General features: G+C 39.1%; 1 protein-coding gene across 6 annotated transcripts in view; it reads right to left on the reverse strand.

Moving 5' to 3' along the window:
* DACH2 (dachshund family transcription factor 2) overlaps positions 1–18,785 on the reverse strand; it is a 242,414-nt gene that overhangs the window by 63,632 nt on the left and 159,997 nt on the right. The gene's annotated exons all lie outside the window — the stretch shown is intronic.

Consider the following 18,785-nt stretch of genomic DNA (forward strand, 5'->3'; position numbering starts at 1 on the left):
CTGTAGTGATTAAATCAGTGTCTTGGTTTTAGGTATTGAAAGATCTCCAGAAAGTAATCACAGTTCAATTCGGTGACAGTTTCTTTTCATTTGGTTTCAAATTCATTTTATCAGCCTTAAATCTGTCTGGTTGAGCTAAATGAAATCCTCTCTGTCAGAGCTACCTTTGAATTCCACAACCACACTGTTTCAATCTATGTCTGTCATTTTACTTTTCCTTGTGATACATTCCTGAAAAATTGAACTCCAATTGTAAAAAGCAATACCATCTTCACTGGCCAATTTTATTCACAATTTTTTTTTAAACACATTTTTCATCCTGTTGGGCATATTAAGCACAACAACAGCTGTGAAGAAAAAAGTATTCAGTGCATTACTATTTCAGCACTGGTAATTCCAAAGTATTTCTCACCTTTAACTTCTTGTGAGTGTCCAGCACATACAGGGCCTTTGAAAATTTTTGCATTATACAGAAGCCCATGACTCCCAAAATAACAGAGGCCTTTTTGCCAGCACTCCTAATCCCTGTGTTTGCAGGTGATCCAGACTATTTTACCAATATCCCAACCTCACCCTGATACTGGGAAAAAATGGTCACTTTCTTGGTCTACACAGAATATCTTCTGCAAAAACATTTCAGCCCACTCTCAACATTTTCATTATATCAACCTTTGAGTGTCCCAGGAAGACAAAAACAGGTCAAAACCTGAGACTCTCACTGCAGGAAGGTCAGGAAGAGAACCACCCAGGTCTCGTTCCTGGTCAAGTGTCACTTTCCTGTCAGAAAACCATAAAACTACTGTGGGTCAGGACTGTGACCCATTTAACCCCAAATTCTGTCCTTTGTATTGGCAGTCGATAATCTTATTTACAGAGGCCACACAAGTGTGAGCATTTTCTGTGGTCCCTTATTACTCTCAAATGAAATTCTCAACTTTAAAAATGGGAACAAGATTTTTAATCAGCCCCCAAAATCATGACACCCATCTGGAAATCTAAATGGCAGATCTGAAATGCATTTAAAGCTTTAATCCATGGATTTATCTGGCTGTGTGTACTCGGCTGTATCAACTTTTGGAGTGTACCCTACAAGAAAGCCATGAAAGTGTGTAGGGTAAGATATTAAAACTCAAGAAATCCAGTGATGGCTTTACTGGGCTACTTCCAAAAACTTATCAAGTGGTTCAGCAGATGTAATTACTGCTTAGCCCTGCCAAGGCTTTGAAATGTGCCCATTAATTCAGCAATTCCCAATCTGTCCATCAGTCAGTCATACTTAAAAAATATGTCTGTCAGGACTTAGGTGAAGTAATCTGTTGATAATTACACAATAAGAAGGCATCTGAAATCTGAATATAATTTCTAAACTTTTTGAAAAGTCTTGATGACAGCAAAATCAAAGTTTATTTCACAGCAAACAGGACATTAAAGGTAACTGGGAATATGTCAGAATATTTGATGCCAATTTAATTAAAAACAATTAATTTCAGGAAGATACTTTTTGAGACGATAAAAGCTGAGTTGCAATATTTATCTAGGAACCTAACCATCCCTCCCAAAGCATCAAATGCTTCCTTTAAAGTGAACAAAGAAACAAGGAGGTGGTAAATGAAATGTGCTCCGCAGTTCCCACGTGCTGATGGATGAGCCTGGGGCTGAAGCTCAGCCCCAGCCAAGTCTCCTCAGTGCCAGGTACCTTGGCAGGTGTGACTGTCCCTGCCTGGGCCTTGCCAGCCAAAACAAGGTCTCACCATTACAGCCAGGTGCTGTGTCCAAGGCTCTGCTCCCTCTCTCACACCAGACAGAGCCATTCATCCCTGCAAACTGGATCCACAAAAATGCTCCTAAAATGCAACCTGAAATTTCTACTGCTTTCCAAGACCAGTGTAGATGAACAAACTGGCTGCATCAACTAATCTTCAGTATCACCTTCAGCACCTCCAGCTGAACTCCAAAACACCAAACACACTTCAGGGGTTCAACTTCCACAACCACAGCGCCCCGTAAAAGTCACATTTAACAAGATGAAACATCAGATTTACAGAAATTTAGACATGAACTCTTATAACAATTGTCACTAAAATGCACTGGTACCCACAAGCACCTCTCAGAGTTAAATACCTGTACCTGCACTGTGAAAAACCACCTGGTGTTATTTGAAGGTGTGTTTTAAAAAGGGAGGGTTAACTTGGCATTTGTTGTCTTCCTCTGACAGCTCCTAGTTCTTGTAGTGGATTAAATATTAAGTTATAAAACTGTATTCAGTTTCTTCTATAGAACATGAAGTACATTTATTGCTAACATTTTTAGTGACAACTGTTTTATTTTCTATACAAAGATAAGAATGATGTACTAGAACACAGCATCTATTCTGGTTAAGGACCATCAACAAAAAAACTGTTTTCTACTGCAGGACTCAGAAACACGTTCATTTCACAGAGAGAAAGAAGGTCAAAATTCTGGTCTGTCATGTTTTTATTACTGTTGATGATGCACAAGCCAGAAATAAAACAGCTTAACTTTCAGATCTTGAATACAGTTTGCAGGGCTGCCTGCCAGAAAGGATAAAACATACATCCCTCTGAACTCCACTACTGCAGCCAGCAGCAAGCAGGGAACCAGGATTTGTATTCCAGTGATGATAATCACCCATACCCTCACTCATCACAATTTACAATTTTCTGCCTTTTAAAAAAATTACTTAATATTTCCCCATATTTAACAACTTACTGAAAGAACCACTGAGATAAAATACTGTATTTTTACCATGACTATAACTCAGCAGATAGTTTAGTTTGATTCTTAGAGGCTTTGAGAATATCTTGACATCCAGGGCAGACAGGTAACTACAAAATCAGGTTCTTAGAGCTTCAACAATTCATCTTTTACTATTTCTTTGAAATAATTATTAAGAACAGTTCAAGTTACAGACGGCAATCTGCTGAGTTAATCTGCAGTGACATAAATGGATCAAGTGTTTATCATCTTTCCAAGATCTCCTAATACTAAAAGAACTCTATATAATGCAAAGTATGGCTTGAAAGAATTAAATAAAATCTGTGGCCTTAATATACAGCTGGACAGTTTTCCAAACTTCCAGCACCTGCACAAAACTCTTGGAGATGTTACCAGAGAAGGAGAGGCTGCTGAGGGATGCCCAACACACTTTTATAAAGAAAAAGGTCTCCACAAAGGATCAGTGGCTGCAGCCCCTTGCACAGCCCCAGCAAGCTGTGTCAGGGTGGGACCTCAGGCCAGGTACACATTCATTCCATTTCTCACATCTGGCAGTTGATCCCTTGCACTAAATACTACTGACTTCCAAAACATTGAGAGTGCTGCCAAAACCAGGAGAGCCCATAAGTAAACCAAATTCACAGAAAATGTCAGCAGGACATCTACTTGGGTTTCATTTAGAGCCAGTCTAAAAATAACACACAAAAACCCCTGGAACTACATTAGCAGCCAACTTTGTACTTCCTTTCACAACCACTTTCATTTGTCCTCACAGTAATATCTGAACAGGTTCCTACCACAGCACTTGGATCCAACTCACACATTCAATCCATCTTTGCTTTTCAGAACATTTTTCTCATTCTGCAAGCTTAGCCACTGGGTATTCCCATCACCTCTAGAATAATTCTCCTCCAGGAATACCAGTGGGAGTTTAGCATTAGCTTCTCTAAGGAGCAGGATCCAACCACCACAACTGACCAACAATGCCTAATAAACCATTCCTAAACTTGTTATTCTGTAAAGGATACTCTACATCTTCAAGCTAGAATTACTTTCTGAGCTATACAAAGCAATAAATAACAACTACCATCAGAACAAACATTATTAAAATGTTGATAGTAATACCAGATAAAGTGGAACTATTTCTTAATAAGAGAAAGTGAAGGGCTTCTGCAAAAAAACAGAATAACTCAGTGCCAAGCTGAACTTAACTAAGCTTGAGGTTTTGGACAGGATTCATTTCTGCTTGTGGTATAAGTATGCACCACCTTGATTATCATTTAAAAAAATATTGACAGCTTGCCTTCTCATACCAATGCCTGGTAACAAATTCCAAATGTTTTGTCACATTTCTTGTGAGCAATGCCATCTGCCAGAGGTGGCATTTCATGGCTGTTTACCCTGACTCCCTCCAAGAATTCATCTGCCACTATCTAATGCTGCCTGAATAAAGGGGATTAAGACTCTGATGCAACAGAGACTATTGATAATTTGGTATAATTGGGAAGAAATGAAGATAAATGAGGTTGAGGATGGAGAGGCAATTAGTTGAGCTGCCTGTACAGCTGTGTTCTCGGCCTGGCTCCCCTGGCCTTTTCTTTGGTGAGGTATGTGCAAATTAAACATAATGACAAATACACTCTTCCCAAAGCTCTTTACTTTGCGAAGCCTGAAGATCTGTTTTTCACTTCTGAGATTCCGTGTGAAAAGAAAAGGGACAGAGGATCACACTCTCTGCTGAGGTTTCTGAGGAGATGCACTTTGTCCCAGCACACCTGTGGCTCAGTACCTGTGCTTCCAGCTTGGCACTCCCAGTGTCCAAAGCCCAGGGCTTTGGCCAAAAGGTGAAGGATTTTGTTCCCTCAGTGCCACAGACAGCTTTGGTCATTCCACAGCTCCAGATGGCCTTGCTGCAAATATCCTCTATCCATGTCATTGCTCAAGCAACATCCCCTAACCATGATCCCCCTAAAGCCATGCCCCACAGTCTGCAGCTGAGCCTCTACTTTATAAATTATGCCAGCTTTTAAAAATACCGGTCAAAAAATCTTTGAAACTTTTAAATACACATTTTACTATACAAAACATCTTGGAAGTAGTAGGAATTTTTAGTCCTAATACAAAGACAGCTACCCAGATAAAAGCCTTAGTTCTAAGCTACATTATTAAGGTGAGGCCAAGTAATCAAGCTTGAATATCTTGAAAGATATTTAAATCTCAAGTGAACATGGTCAGACTACAAACCTCCAAATTAGAGGGCACAAATCTGCAATCTGATTTGCAGTCCTCATTTCAAATATACTGAGATACATTCATACATATACATGCAGAAATGCCCCCATATGAGGCTTAACATAAATGTAAAATAACATACATTTGCCATAAGAATTGTCACTACATGTTTCAGATAAAACTCTGACAGTTTTTCATAAATGTCAAATAATGCAAGATCCCCTTCAGAAAGAAATCCAATATTTGCAGAGGCAGCTTTGGCTTACAGACATGTTTGCCCAACTACCCAGCACATGTTAATTTTCTGATTTCATGTACAGGTGTTTCTATCTGAATTAGGTCTTAGATGAAAGACTTCATAAAACTGCACTTTTTTTCTGCATCCATACAGTCATCAGTTATTTAAAAAATTATTTTATGGATTACTTGAACAATGCTCATTAGATAAAGACAAAAGCCCAGTTTCAATGCATAGAGGAGATTTTAGAAGCCAAATGTTACAGATCTTAAAAGAATAATAATTTAATAGATTTATTTTGTAATGAATTTTCAACATAGCTGCTTTTTATTATACAATACAAAGAGAACAAAAATTTACCTTTTGTAAATTCTCAAAGCTAAAATTACTGGAAATTATCTCTTTTCAAACTCACAGAACTACAAAATACAGTGGGCACATGAAAAACCTCACTCAACCTCCACACCGTGCTCTTCCCCACTACCTGGAGGTCAACCAACACTTCAATTTTACTCTAGCTAATATACTTTTCATTTCGGATTAGATTTCTACAAAAGCCAAAAAAATAAATAACCCCTCACTTTTTATGAGAAAAACATGCCAGGAGGAAATAAAATATATATACTTAAGTTTATTTAAATTGACCTTGTTTTGTCTTAGTGAGGCTGAAAATTTGGCTGGAGTTAAACTGTTGGGAAGGGGAAGGGAAAGGCGAAGGGGAAGGGAAGGGAAACCCAGGACAGAAGTCTGACAACAAAATATTCTGTTTTCCACACTCAACTTTCTTTGTTTTCCCACTTCCACATGAAGACAATGCTCTAACTCTCTTCTTTCCCTGTTCCACACAGCCCTTCCTCACAGGTGGGTGCTCATTCTCTCTACATCCAAACGCTGCCCTCAAATCATAGAAAGTGACAGACTCATGATGACTGGAAGGGGTTAGGGGAAGCTGATTCTAAGAAATCACCTGTATTTTTATAGAATCCCTTCTCACTGCTGTTCAAATGCCTCTGTGATTAACAATGGGGCTAAATATGAGTTCTGCTCTGCTTCTTCTCAATTCTGAGAATCAGAATCACCCCGTTTGAGGCATCAAATCAGACAACACCAATTTGGACTCGATGATTTTCAAGGTCTTTTTCAACACTCATGGTTTTTTGATTCTACAAGTATAAGAAAATTTACAATACACAACAGCCTTTTGACTGCTGAAGTTTCTTCTTGATTTCTTTGTCCCCTGCTTTTAAGTGATTGCTCCTTTTCCCATTTTGTAATGGTACCTGCACCAATATTAAATAATATTTATAAGCTAAACCGAGAACTTCATTACAAAGGTAACGGTAATTTCTCAAACACAATGCCAGAACAGAAAAAAAACTAACTGAAGAAGCATTTCTGCAATTTGCAGATGATTAAATTTTGAAGGTGAGATGTTGTATAACTGCTAAGCCATTTATTAAGTTGACTTGAAGAGCTGTAATTTGTGGTGTTTGCCCAGAAGAGCCAGCACACAGCCGTAACTGATGATCAGGGATAATGGCCACGGATTTCAGCACATTTCCAGAGCTCCCTGCTATATGCTGAGAACAACAATATCAAAAGGTTCCCCTCTCCAGCACTGCTGGTGTCAAGGTTAATGAGCTAAAACTTGTTAAATTGATATTACCAAACTAATGACTTTTTTATAGGATACTGCATGGATTTTGACACACAGGCTAATGTGGAATATTGCTGGTCTTAATTAAATTAGAAATTATTGCATGTATACAATTAAGATAACTAAAAATGGGGGAGCTGTGACCACACTGTTGTCACATACCTCATGTGCTTCAAATAACACAGAAATATAGAATCCCAGACTGGTTTGGGTTGGAAAGAACCTTAAAGCCCATCCAGTGCCACCCCTGCACCCCAAGGACACCCAAGGGACACCTTGGGTCCCCCCCAAGGGACACCTTCCACTGTCCCAGGTTGTTCCCAGCCCTGGCCATGGACACTTCCAGGGACTGGGAGTTCACAACCTCTCTGGGCAACTTCAAAGTTTTAAATATGAAATTACTTCAATAATATGAACATTATTTTACAATATTTTTACATCAGCCATACCAAGCATTAAGGAACAGGAAAAATAAATGCCTGGAGTCTCCATTCAAAATAGATGAACAACCAACAGGACAAAAAAAAATTAATGAATCATATTAAAAAGCAAGGAGCTTATGAAAAATAAATTACATTTGTAGATGATTAAATTTTGAAGGTGAGATGTTACATAACTGCACCAACCATTTATTTCAGTGCCATAACTGCATCTAATAAATAAAATACTTCTTTTAAATCCAAACTGCAGGTATAGTGCTATCCTGATGACTTGGATTTTCCATTTACAGTACAGGGGCAAGGTTTGGGCTGTAATTATTTGAGGCAGAAAGAAGAGCTGTTAGTTAGCTGGAGAGAAAATCAGTATCAGCTGTGAGCAATAGAACAATGCAAATATTTCTTCTACAGACAGAATCACTGAGTTTAAATTTAGAGAGGCTCATTAGAGATTACCCTCCCAAATATAAGATACCTGCAAGTTTCATGCAAATTCCCTTTTGTTTCAGTAGTATTTTTGTATTAAAGTTCAATCTCCCACTGACACAGAAATGCCATTTAACGTACAGGATATACCCAGATATGCTTGGTGTTTAAAAAGTGAAATTGAAGATCTTACTTGTACTATCTGTTTTTCTGTAAATGACTTTTCTGCCTGGATCTTAGACTTTCCAGAGAAAGGGAATAAAGTTGGACTCAGCTTCCAAAAAATATCTACTTTGTGAAAATCCAGGAAAATAGAAAGGGTGCTGCAAATGAGGGGGAATATTTCTCAAGGATGAAATGCCAAAATCCTCCTCACATCCATTTCTTAGAGACAGTCAATCAACAAACAGAACTTGCAAGACATTTCTTCCTACTGCCTTTCCAACTTCCATCTGAAATTCAAGAAAATGAATCAAAATTTAACTAATAGTATAAGCTTTATAGGAAAAGGGGAAAAAAGCAGCCTCTGATGGCCCATGAGATCAGTAATTGAATATACAGCTCTTACACAGTTTCACTAGTCCTGAAGTTTCACTGTCTCCATCCTTCAAACCTGAGCATCTTAAAAAGAAGAATCTATTCTAATTTTTATATTGCACAAATGTAGAACAGCAACAACCCCCCCCAATTTTCAATGTTTTAAATATCAATGCCTGTCTGATCTTAAAGGGAAGCTCAACATTTATGTCTTGTCTTGGTGATAAAGTTCATGAATATATAATGAGAGTGGAACAACTCTGCTACTGATTAAATGTCAAAAAAGGTTTTATTGTCAAATATATTGTAAATACAGAAGATATACAACAAAGAGCATTAATTGCAGATGGCTGTGTACAGCTTAAAAAATGCACGGCATCGAGACAGGAAATGCTGATTTTCAGTTTCAGCTATCAATTTTAATTTACCTTCAGAATGTTCCTTCAGTCAACTTGTACAGAGAAAATGAACCATAAAATGGCCAAACTCAACTGAACTAAATGCTCCTCAGTCAAGGGCAGATGTTAGGTTATATTCTAGGCGTACACAGCAGAATTACCCAAAATTCTGGATCTTTCTTAGAATGTTTCTAAACTTTTGTGCAGATTTAAGTGATACAATGTGAAAATCTGCTGAGGACAGAGGAAAGGCTGGGATAGCCATCCTCAGCTCAGAATGGGGTTTAACTGCCTGCTTAAATTTTAAAAATATAAATAAAAAAATACCTAGAGTCTGCAGCAGAGTGCAGGTGGACAGGGGTCAGCAGGATGCTGCTGCCAGGACATTCCAGCAGAATGAGCTGCACACGTTTCCAGGAGATCAGTGCCTGTACAATGGCAGGAATTCTCTGTCTCATCCCTGCCACACTCCTGTCCAGCACACCAGCCTTGACCGAGGCATTCCCTGGGCGGGGAGCAGGAGGATCTGAATCACCTGGAGAGGGGCCAGGGCAGCACAGGGAGTGCTGAGCAGGGATGAGGAAATCCTCAGTGCGAGGCCTGCAGAACAGCAGGCTGTTTGGTCACTGGAGGGAAGGCACAACAGGCAGGAGCTCACTAATTGTCTTCACTAGGTAAAGAACATGTTCAGTCATCAAGAGGAATAAATTGTTCTCTGCACCCACAGTGTACAGGACAAGATGCAACAAGGAACTTTTAACAAGGAAGACTTAGGGAAAACATTGGGAAAGTGGCCCTGATCAGAAAGCCTAAGACATTTCTAAAATTAAGCTGGGCTCTGTCAGTCAGACGTGAGACTGGCAGAGCTGGAGTATGGTAAGGAAACAAGTCTGCAAGTGCTGGGTTTGATGATGCTGAACACCACAAAGGGCAGCAGGAGAGCAGAGCCACCCTGCAGGGTGGAACTGTCCTGAAGCCACCCTTCCACCTGAGCCAGGAGTGAGCCACAGCCTGCAGGGACAGCCTGCAGTGCCCTCCCACAACAGCAGCACTGCCTGCACTGCGAGCCTTCCTCTAACACACAACTGGCCAACAAATACATATTAGTTAGGTACCAGCTAGCATAACACTGGCTGGATTTCCAAAATAATAAAGCATTGAAACTTGTATTAAAAATCCAGGCGTTTTTCCTTTAGATTATGGACAAATTAGCAGCTTCAATTATACAGTGCCAGTAACATTTTCTTCTCCTGGACTAAATGGACCACGTTTTAATACTCTTCAGTGATCTTATTAATTTAAATTAACCTTCTAAAAAATTAAGAGTAAGAATTTCATTTGAGGAAAAGATGTCACAGCCATGGAAATTAAAGCCTCTGGTGGATAAAGGTAAATTTACTCTTGGTCTGAGACAACATTGCTGGTCCTTCCTAATTGTAATTATAATGATCCGATAAACTGCTGCTCTTGTATACAGTCAAGGGTTGGGGTTTTTTTAAAAGGAGCTAAAAACACAGACTACCCACCTGTATCTATTTTTAATTTGGTAATGACTGTACTTGCTAAAATTCTACCAAAATGTCACTCACAGCTTTGGATTCCAGCTTTTTTTAAACAGAATATGGAGCAGAAAGCATAACCTATTATGCAAAACTGTCAGATGCTTACTGTAAAATCACAGAAATAAATGCATAATCCTGATTTTCTCACAGATCAAAACTTCATTAAAGGAAAATAAAACTTGAATCTAAGTGCTGAAGAGAGCCAAGGTATTCTATAAAAAGTAGTAGGGCTCTGATCTATGTGTGTCCTGCTTACCCACACAGCCCCTGCTCCACAACTAAGGGATGCCTTGTACTCTGTGGGTGCAAGGAGAGGCAGAATTACTGGAGACCACGGTGACTTCTGTCTCATCAAATTCACAGATCAGCCAGACATTTCAACAGCACCAACTGTTGCAAGGAAAACTGCTACCGAATCTCAGCTGCAGAAATGTCAGCTCGGGGCACGCCGCACAAATCTAGTGCTGAATCCTTAACTACAAACCCACGGCCTGAAAATTCTGGGGGGATCAATGCTACTCCTTTAAGTGAGAAAATATTCCAAATAATCACACCACAAACATTTCTTGCCTCAAACATAAATTAACTGTATGTTAAAGGACTTTTTTTTAAATCTGATTAAAATTGTCATTCATGAGACTCCTGCTGTTGGCAGCTGTATCACTATCAGTGACATCCTTTGGGGGACTCTCAGCATGTGGCCCACATCAAAGGTAATATGCCAGTTTTCATCCTAACTTGTATGTGCCTTAACAAGAACAGGAATGTTCCAGACTTCACAATGTAATTAAAATACTGAAGTACCTGCTATTGTTAAAATATCATTAATGTGAGACTGAAGTGGACTCACTACTGTTAACAAAGGCAACTATCACTAATACTTGCTTTTACTGGAATTCTTTACAGCACTCCTCACATCCTTACACCTGCAATGGCAAATTAAACCAACAGAGTTTGAACATGTTACTTTGTGCAAAATAATCAGCAGATGAGATTTTGTGGAAACAAGAATTACATACAAGGACCTGGGGGGAGAAATATCTGACACATGATATTTCCCTTTCCTTGCACTGTGGAGAGCCTGCAAATCCCTGAGCCCTCCTGGCACCCCACACTGCCAGAGCCCTGCTGCCTGCTCCTGGCTCTGCCTTTGCTTTTCCAAGGATGTTTTAACATAAAATTGAAGATGCATTTCTGAAGGGTAGAGCTGGATCATTCCTTTCCCCTCCCTTGCCCAGCTGAGGTGCCTCCTCACCTTGTACAACCTCTCCACACCGTGTCCTCCAGCAGCCACAGGACCCTACTAAAACATCTCAACTGCAATGGTTTTCCTTTTGAAGTGTGGGGCATCCAATCTGCCTTGCTCTTCATAAAATTTTATACAGAAAGCCCTAAATTTGGTGTGTTTCTGATCAGTGTCAGTCCCCACAGTGCTGTGGAGCCCCCGTGCCTTGCAGATGAACACGAGACCTTGTGTTAATGGGGACACTTTAGAGCCACCTGCTTTCCTTCAGCTCATTGGTAGGGGCACAGATTTCAACTACTACCAACAAAAATGAGAATTATAACCAAGGAAAAAATGTAGCCTTGGCTCTAGAGTGGCCAAAATGATTTATGACATCAAGACCTAGTAAAGAGAGTAATACTCTGAAGGGACTGTGTGAGCTCAGCCCTTACTCACATCTTCTGTGCCCACTCCTAATTACTTCATTTACAACTGGAAAAGTGTTTTAACAGACAAAATTAATTATTTTGAATAATCCTTCTGAAATATGATATGCATTTTAATTGTATGCACCCCATCATTAATTAAAGTTCTCTACCTTTTGGTGCATTCATTCAAGGATTGCATCAGTGACAAAGCAACAACTATAAGAAGATTGCTTACTAAAATTAAAAATATAGCTGAAGGGTTAATATACTCCTGTGATACACTTAAAGTAATGCTAAAATGTTTTCATTCAAGTTTTTACTAGACATTATTTTTCCACTCTTTAAAATCAATCTCTTTGTTCCAGGAACACACTTCCTGTCAATAAAATGAAAAATGATATAGATTTAGGAGGATAGTGGTCTCAGCGTAGCATCTCTCATATTATTATTCCAGTATCATCTGTTACAAAGTAAGACCAATTCCCACATCTAATTACAAACAGGATTTCAGAGTCATTAAACAAAATACATTTCCATTAGTGCTGCTGTAAGAAGATAGGGGAAAAAATGAAGATTAGTTCATGCTGCACCTCTGTTTTTCAAGCTTTGAAGATTTAGACCTCTGCACTCTGAGACTATAAATTTGTAAAGGATCTGAAAGGTGACAGACATGTGAAAGCTCTCAATTCTCCTCCGTTTAGCCATACCATTTACATTCTGTCATTAGTTTATCTTTTGCTGCACTTAGTTCTGCTAGCAGATATGGCAAGAATCTGGAGAGGTTGTTTATGATCACACCGTGTGCACCCAGGGGTATTTGGTTTGGTGTTAGGCAGGGCTTTTTAACAGATATGAATCTTTAATAGATATGAATCTATAGATTTGTTCCAGCAGAAGTCAGAAATCATAGTAAGGAACCCTGTCTTTATTTTAAAAAAGGACTTTATTCTGAGAAAAAAAAAGGAACAACAGTTCTTTGACTTCAAATAAAATAACAACCAAAATATGCCGAGGAAACAGATTGTGTGAGATGTTTAACTGCTGAAATATAAACTTACAAGTATATATATATTCTCCATTTGTAAACACTTAGCAGTACCTAATACCTAATTGTCATGAATCCATTAAAAACATGCCCTTGGGAATTACCCACTCAAAAAACATTCACATAACCTAGAGCTTCATGAGTTAATACCAACTTTCCTAAAAAGAAGCCAATATAAGATAAAACCTAAATTTGCTTGATCTTTAAACCAGTTTACATTAGCTCAGGATGTTTTATAAACAAAGTTAATTTCATCATCTGTAAGGTGAGTATCAAAAACCTGAAAGTGAATTCCTCTCACAGAAAAAGACACCTCAGTTACAGAGAAGAAGGCAGATAACTTAATTTTCAAAACTCTTCTGGAGTTATATCTCCTTTATCAGTTTTAAAACTAAAGCCAGAGCTACTTCACATTTCTCAGAGCTGGGTGTCAGTCAATCCAAAAATATAAATATTAGCTGATGTGTCAACCATTATGTGTGAATCATTATCTACATTTACTATAAAGTATTTATGTTCAATTTTAAATGAATACTTAAAAAATACAGTTAAATTGTTCTCATGCATTCAATAGGTAACTGCTTAAGAATGTATCTAAAACAGGACATTAAGGTAAGTTTGCAGAAAAAAAAAATCATTTTTGCACTCCATTGAAACTGAGGTTTCACTAAAGCCTCCTAAAATTCTTGGTACTAAATCCTGCCCAGTGCTGGGGTAACACAGCACAAAATATCCACTGACACTCACTTTCAAAAAAACCACAATCTGCCAAAGAAATAGATATCTGCATCTTATTTCCAAGCTTCCCACGTGGAGATTGGGGGGTTCTTGGGATGACTGAGGGGAGGAAGGAACAGGAGAGAAAACAGCACAGTGCAAACGAGGCACAACTGACCCAAACAAACATTTCTCTTCCTGGTTAATGCTTGAGGAGTTATATCTTAAAAATACAACAGCACATCCACCTTTTTTTCCAGGATTATCAGTGCCTGGCCCCAGGGAGGCAGCACTGACACCATCCCAGGGAATTCTCTGCTCCTGTCACTCCCCACTCATGGATCTTTCCTGACAAGCAGCACTGGGGACAGCTTTTTAAAGCCCCCATGGCATGAGAATGTTTGCGCTGCTTCACTCCACTTTCACTGGAAAAGCTTAAATAAACTTCAGCATCACTTCCACGTGGGTTCAATGAAAGCACAATTCCAGGGCTAAGCATGGAAGCACATCCTGAAATCACCAAGTGTCACCACGCCCTGAATCTCCTTCGGGTGTGATGTCCCTGGGTGAAACCCCCCTGTGCACATCCTGTCCCCACAACGGGGCCAAACATCCCCTGTGTGCCTCCTCACCTTCCCACCTGCCTCCTCACCATCACCAGCACTCGTACTACCCACAAAAATAGCACAGAGGTCTCAGTTTTTAGGATAAAATGTTTTAACGTGTCTGCTCGGGCTGGAGTCGAGTCTGGTTTTTGGATGAGACAGCACAAAACCCAAAACATGTTAAATCCTCTCTTGCTTCTCTCTTGCACATACCCCTCCTGGCCAAAGGACAATTTAAGAAAATTCATAACTATTTCAGAAAAAGCATAACTCTCTGCTCAAGTAACACAAAAATACTTGCCTTAACAACAGGAAAAATTACTTCATGAAATCTACATGGTACTCAAGGATTAAAAAAACCTGTTCTCTGGTCCTGTCATTTTTACATTCTTACAATAAAATAACAGCCTTGGCATCCTCCTTTTTAGAGAAAAGACCTACCTCTTTTGACTTTTCAAGCACTTGAAAATTTTAAAAGAGAAAAACTAAAAAATGCTGACCGTGTAATAGCTGGGTATTCATGGTGGGTGGAGAACATGAAAGGTTACAATATGGATCTGTGCCTACGCGTTTCTTTTCAACTTGAGCAGCATCCTCCTGCTTCTGCTAACTCGGCAATCATACAGCTGACAGATTTCTGGGTTTTCTAAATAATGCATGGGATTTTCTTTTAACATGTCAGTGCAAAAGTATCAATTCTGCCCCTGTGTCGTTTGTGATGCTGATTTTCCTTGACAGCATTCCATTAAACCAATGAGTTTTTTCCCTCCTGATGGTTCCTTAAATATTCCTCCGAGTGATGTATTTGTGGTTTTTTAAACAGATTGTGAAGGATGTTTGCATTTGTGAGAAAACTGCATGGCAGGTACTGAAGGGAAAGAAGGATAAAAAGATAACACTTTTTTTTTTTCTATGAGAGAGCTTTTTCTCTGATCCTCATATGCCAAAAGCTCGGGTGTTTTTCCTTTCTTTTCTGCCTAACTTAGCTCCTTGTCTGGAAATTAAGCAACAAGCCTCTACATACAGAATAACATTTTGACTTCCTAAGGAAATACCACCGAAACACTTAGTACTGTTTGATATCTCTCCTGGGAAAGCAAAACACATTTCTTAAATCATGCATGCTAACTCCAAAAGCCACCAGAAGGAAATACCTGTTTTATTCTTTGCTCTGAGGCTCTGCACACACAGCTCCTGTCACGACTGCCGTGCACTGATCCCTCCTGGCTCAGGCAGCTTGAGGGACGTCCAGGTAACATCACCCAGTCTCTATTTTACAACCTATCCTATCTCACACTTGTACACATCACCTGCTGCCATGCCATTAAAAAGAGAAGCTCAGATTTCAGCTAAGTTCCAAATCCCCCTAAGCAATGAGATGCTAATTTCCAGAACACACTTCACCTGGTTTTAGTGCTGGACAACGATGAAGGAGCTCATCTTTGTCAACACCTCTATGCAACCAGAGAGCTTTTGTTCTATTTATCTTATTTCTACAGAAAATACAGAAAAAAACAGATCTAGCTGTTTGGCTGGGCTGGGAGTGAGCAGGAGTCACTCATTTCCCAAGAGGAGCAAAAGCTACAACCACTCCTAGCAACCCTCAGGTGCCACCAGCAAAAAGTGACCTCTCCAAGGACTCACCTGGAGAAGCCAAAGAAGGAGGAGCAGATCACAAAACACTTATGGCCACTGGGAATTTGAGATTCCAGAGGATGGATTTCTCCCATATCCAGGACTTTTGTCCCAAACTGCCTGGTTCTACGAATTCAGCCTTCCTGCCCAGCTCCCACCCAAGATGGAGAGGGACACTCAGCCCCAAGGAAGAGCCAGCCCAGGTTGGCTGGACTGTGGGGCCAGAGAGGCTCCAGTGCCACATTAAAGAGGAGATTTTCAACTGCCAGAGAAGTTTTGCTTCAACACTTCATATGATGAGTAGGAAGGTGCAAAAAAAATCTCTTTCTCTTCTGCAGAGAGAGTGGAAGGAGGACATCAATGTACAAATGCATAACAGCATTCTTCACAGCACTGTGAACTAAAGCATTGCTTCAATTTAAAAAAATCTGAAAATTAAAACTTTTTGGGGAATTTCTCCCCCTATATTTTCAGTATTAACTCTTGCAGCATTTATTTTTAGTAAATTATTTAGAATATCCCAGTACCAAACTCCATCCATACTGAGATTATGGCAATGTCATGAAGAGATAGGTAGGACCTGATGGCAAAAAACCACCAGCTGGATTGGAAGCAAGAAAAGAAGTGGCACATTTATCCCCCTGTCCCTTAGACACATTTGTAAGGTTCAATTCCACACCTGCAATTTGCTAGAGAGCACTATAATATCTGAAGAATTAGTCACTGATTGTGTTAAATTGAGTTAAGAGCTCAGACTTTAAACTGACAGGACGAATTCTGGCTTCAGACAGAGAATTCTTAAAAGTTTCCATCATCATAATGATGCACAGAGGAAGAAACTGTAGAAGTGACAGGCTAGGCATCAGTAAGAAGCAAACCAAAATTATTTCATACTTCACCAGATACAGATGGGGATTGAGATGAATATGCCAAGACATCCTCAACACTTTTTTTTTATTGCACTAATGGCCTGTATATAATGACACACTTGCAAAAAAATCTGGCAATAAAGATTCAGGACTTAATACTGCTCAATTACATTTTTAATTTAAAATAAACAACAGCAAAAAGAGACTATTCCGCTCATCTATCAGACTGAGGGACAAGCAGGAAAGCACATATCCAAAAGTGAAATATTTAGTGGCATTGTAGGAAGTCAATGCATAACACTGAGGTAAAAACCCAACTCAATTGTTTTAAGTAAAACTGCAATCCTTTGAGTCTTTGTTACTGTAAAAAGAAAAAAAATCAAAGGAAGCAAAAGGTCCCCAGCTCTGTACAACCATATTTCTGATTTGACAGCTACAATTATAATCATTCAGACATCTATTTCCCACAAACTCTCCACAGCCATAACCTTTAGTGATTAATTATAAAGTTCCAGGAGCAATAGTACACAGACTAATTTCCTAAAACAATAAAACACAGAATTTCTCATTTGGAGCTAAATGAAACACGAACAGGTTGTTATTCATGCTGAAATCTAGATGCAGAGTCATGTTGCAGCCATTACAGAAGCTATTAAACACAACCTCAAATCAAAGAAACTGTAGGTCTCTCTCCTAAAATAAAATGTTTTTCTCACTTATGAGGCTTCTGACTCCTTTGCTCTGTTCCTTTCCACCTCTTCTTAGGAAAAAAAAATTCAAAATTCAATTTTCTTCCTCATTTCACATCCCCATTTTATTTTTAATAGTCATTTAACCTGTAAGTCTAGAGCAAAGCAAACAGTTGGTGAAGATTTCATGCACACGGAATTATCCTGGTGTTCCCTTCACAGCAGATCAAAGTTAAAACCTGTGTATTAACTTCTAAACAAAATTCCCACTCTCTTCATGCCACACCAAGGAGTTTCCTGTAGTGAGTGTTTGATAATTGTTCAGTTATTTTATTTGGTAAAATGTACCTTTTCCACTCTTTTCATGGTGGTTTTCCATTTTGACACATCCTGCTCAATGTCAATCTTTGTAATGTGACCCAGCAATAAAGGAGGAATCCACTCATTACAAAAATTATCCCAAAACTCAAGTTGCACATATTGGAAAGAGGGGAAATTGTGATTTTCAATAGGATTAGTAGTAGTTCTTTCTGATAAGGACCCATTGCTCTGCAAGCAACACTGGCACTGAAGCCAGAAAATTTCCTCTTGGCAATTTTATTGCACCAGGCAATGGAAAGGGGAAAGAACTGAGGAAAGATCTGTATGAAACTGCCACCACACTCTTATTCTTGGGTCCCACTGTAACTAAAGTCAGTGGGAATTTTTCCAAATATTCAAATTGGCCTTGAGTTGGTTGTAGAACTCACTGAATTCCTAAACCACAGAAAACTCCCTTGTAAAGTGCACACCCTTGATGCACTGTCCAAAGGCTGGTGTGACAGTCCCTAAAACATTTCCTGTTCCACGAGGTACCCAAAATAACCACATTAATGTAGGTTCTCCCCACATGAGGTACACAAATTCTACACTTCCAGGTAACACACAAAACCATGAGCGTTTAAATTAAACTTTTGTACAGCAGCTTTTAAAACCCCCATACCAACCCTACATCTTTTCTGTATGAAGCTTCCTTACTCTTCCGTAGTAATTCCATCTTCAGTCATTTTGTTAGCATTCAGTGAACTTTCAGAATTCATTCTGAACTTTATACAAACTATTTAAGTTACAACCACTAAATAGGAATTTTCAGTGCTTTTTTTTCTGAATTCAATGTGCACTAATTGATTAGGGTCTGAGAGGTGAATAAGAAACACATCCTACAGAAGAGGAAGCTGTGGAAAGGTTTAATGCATGAGTTAGAAGCCAGATTTCTTCAAATACAGATGAGTACACAAAATTAGCAAAAGGCAACACCACTTTTGGAAAGACTGCTTTGTGCATAATTTGTCATGAATTCAAAGTTATTC

Source organism: Passer domesticus, chromosome 7 (genome assembly GCF_036417665.1).
Source record: "Passer domesticus isolate bPasDom1 chromosome 7, bPasDom1.hap1, whole genome shotgun sequence".
In the NCBI taxonomy this organism is placed as follows: domain Eukaryota; kingdom Metazoa; phylum Chordata; class Aves; order Passeriformes; family Passeridae; genus Passer; species Passer domesticus.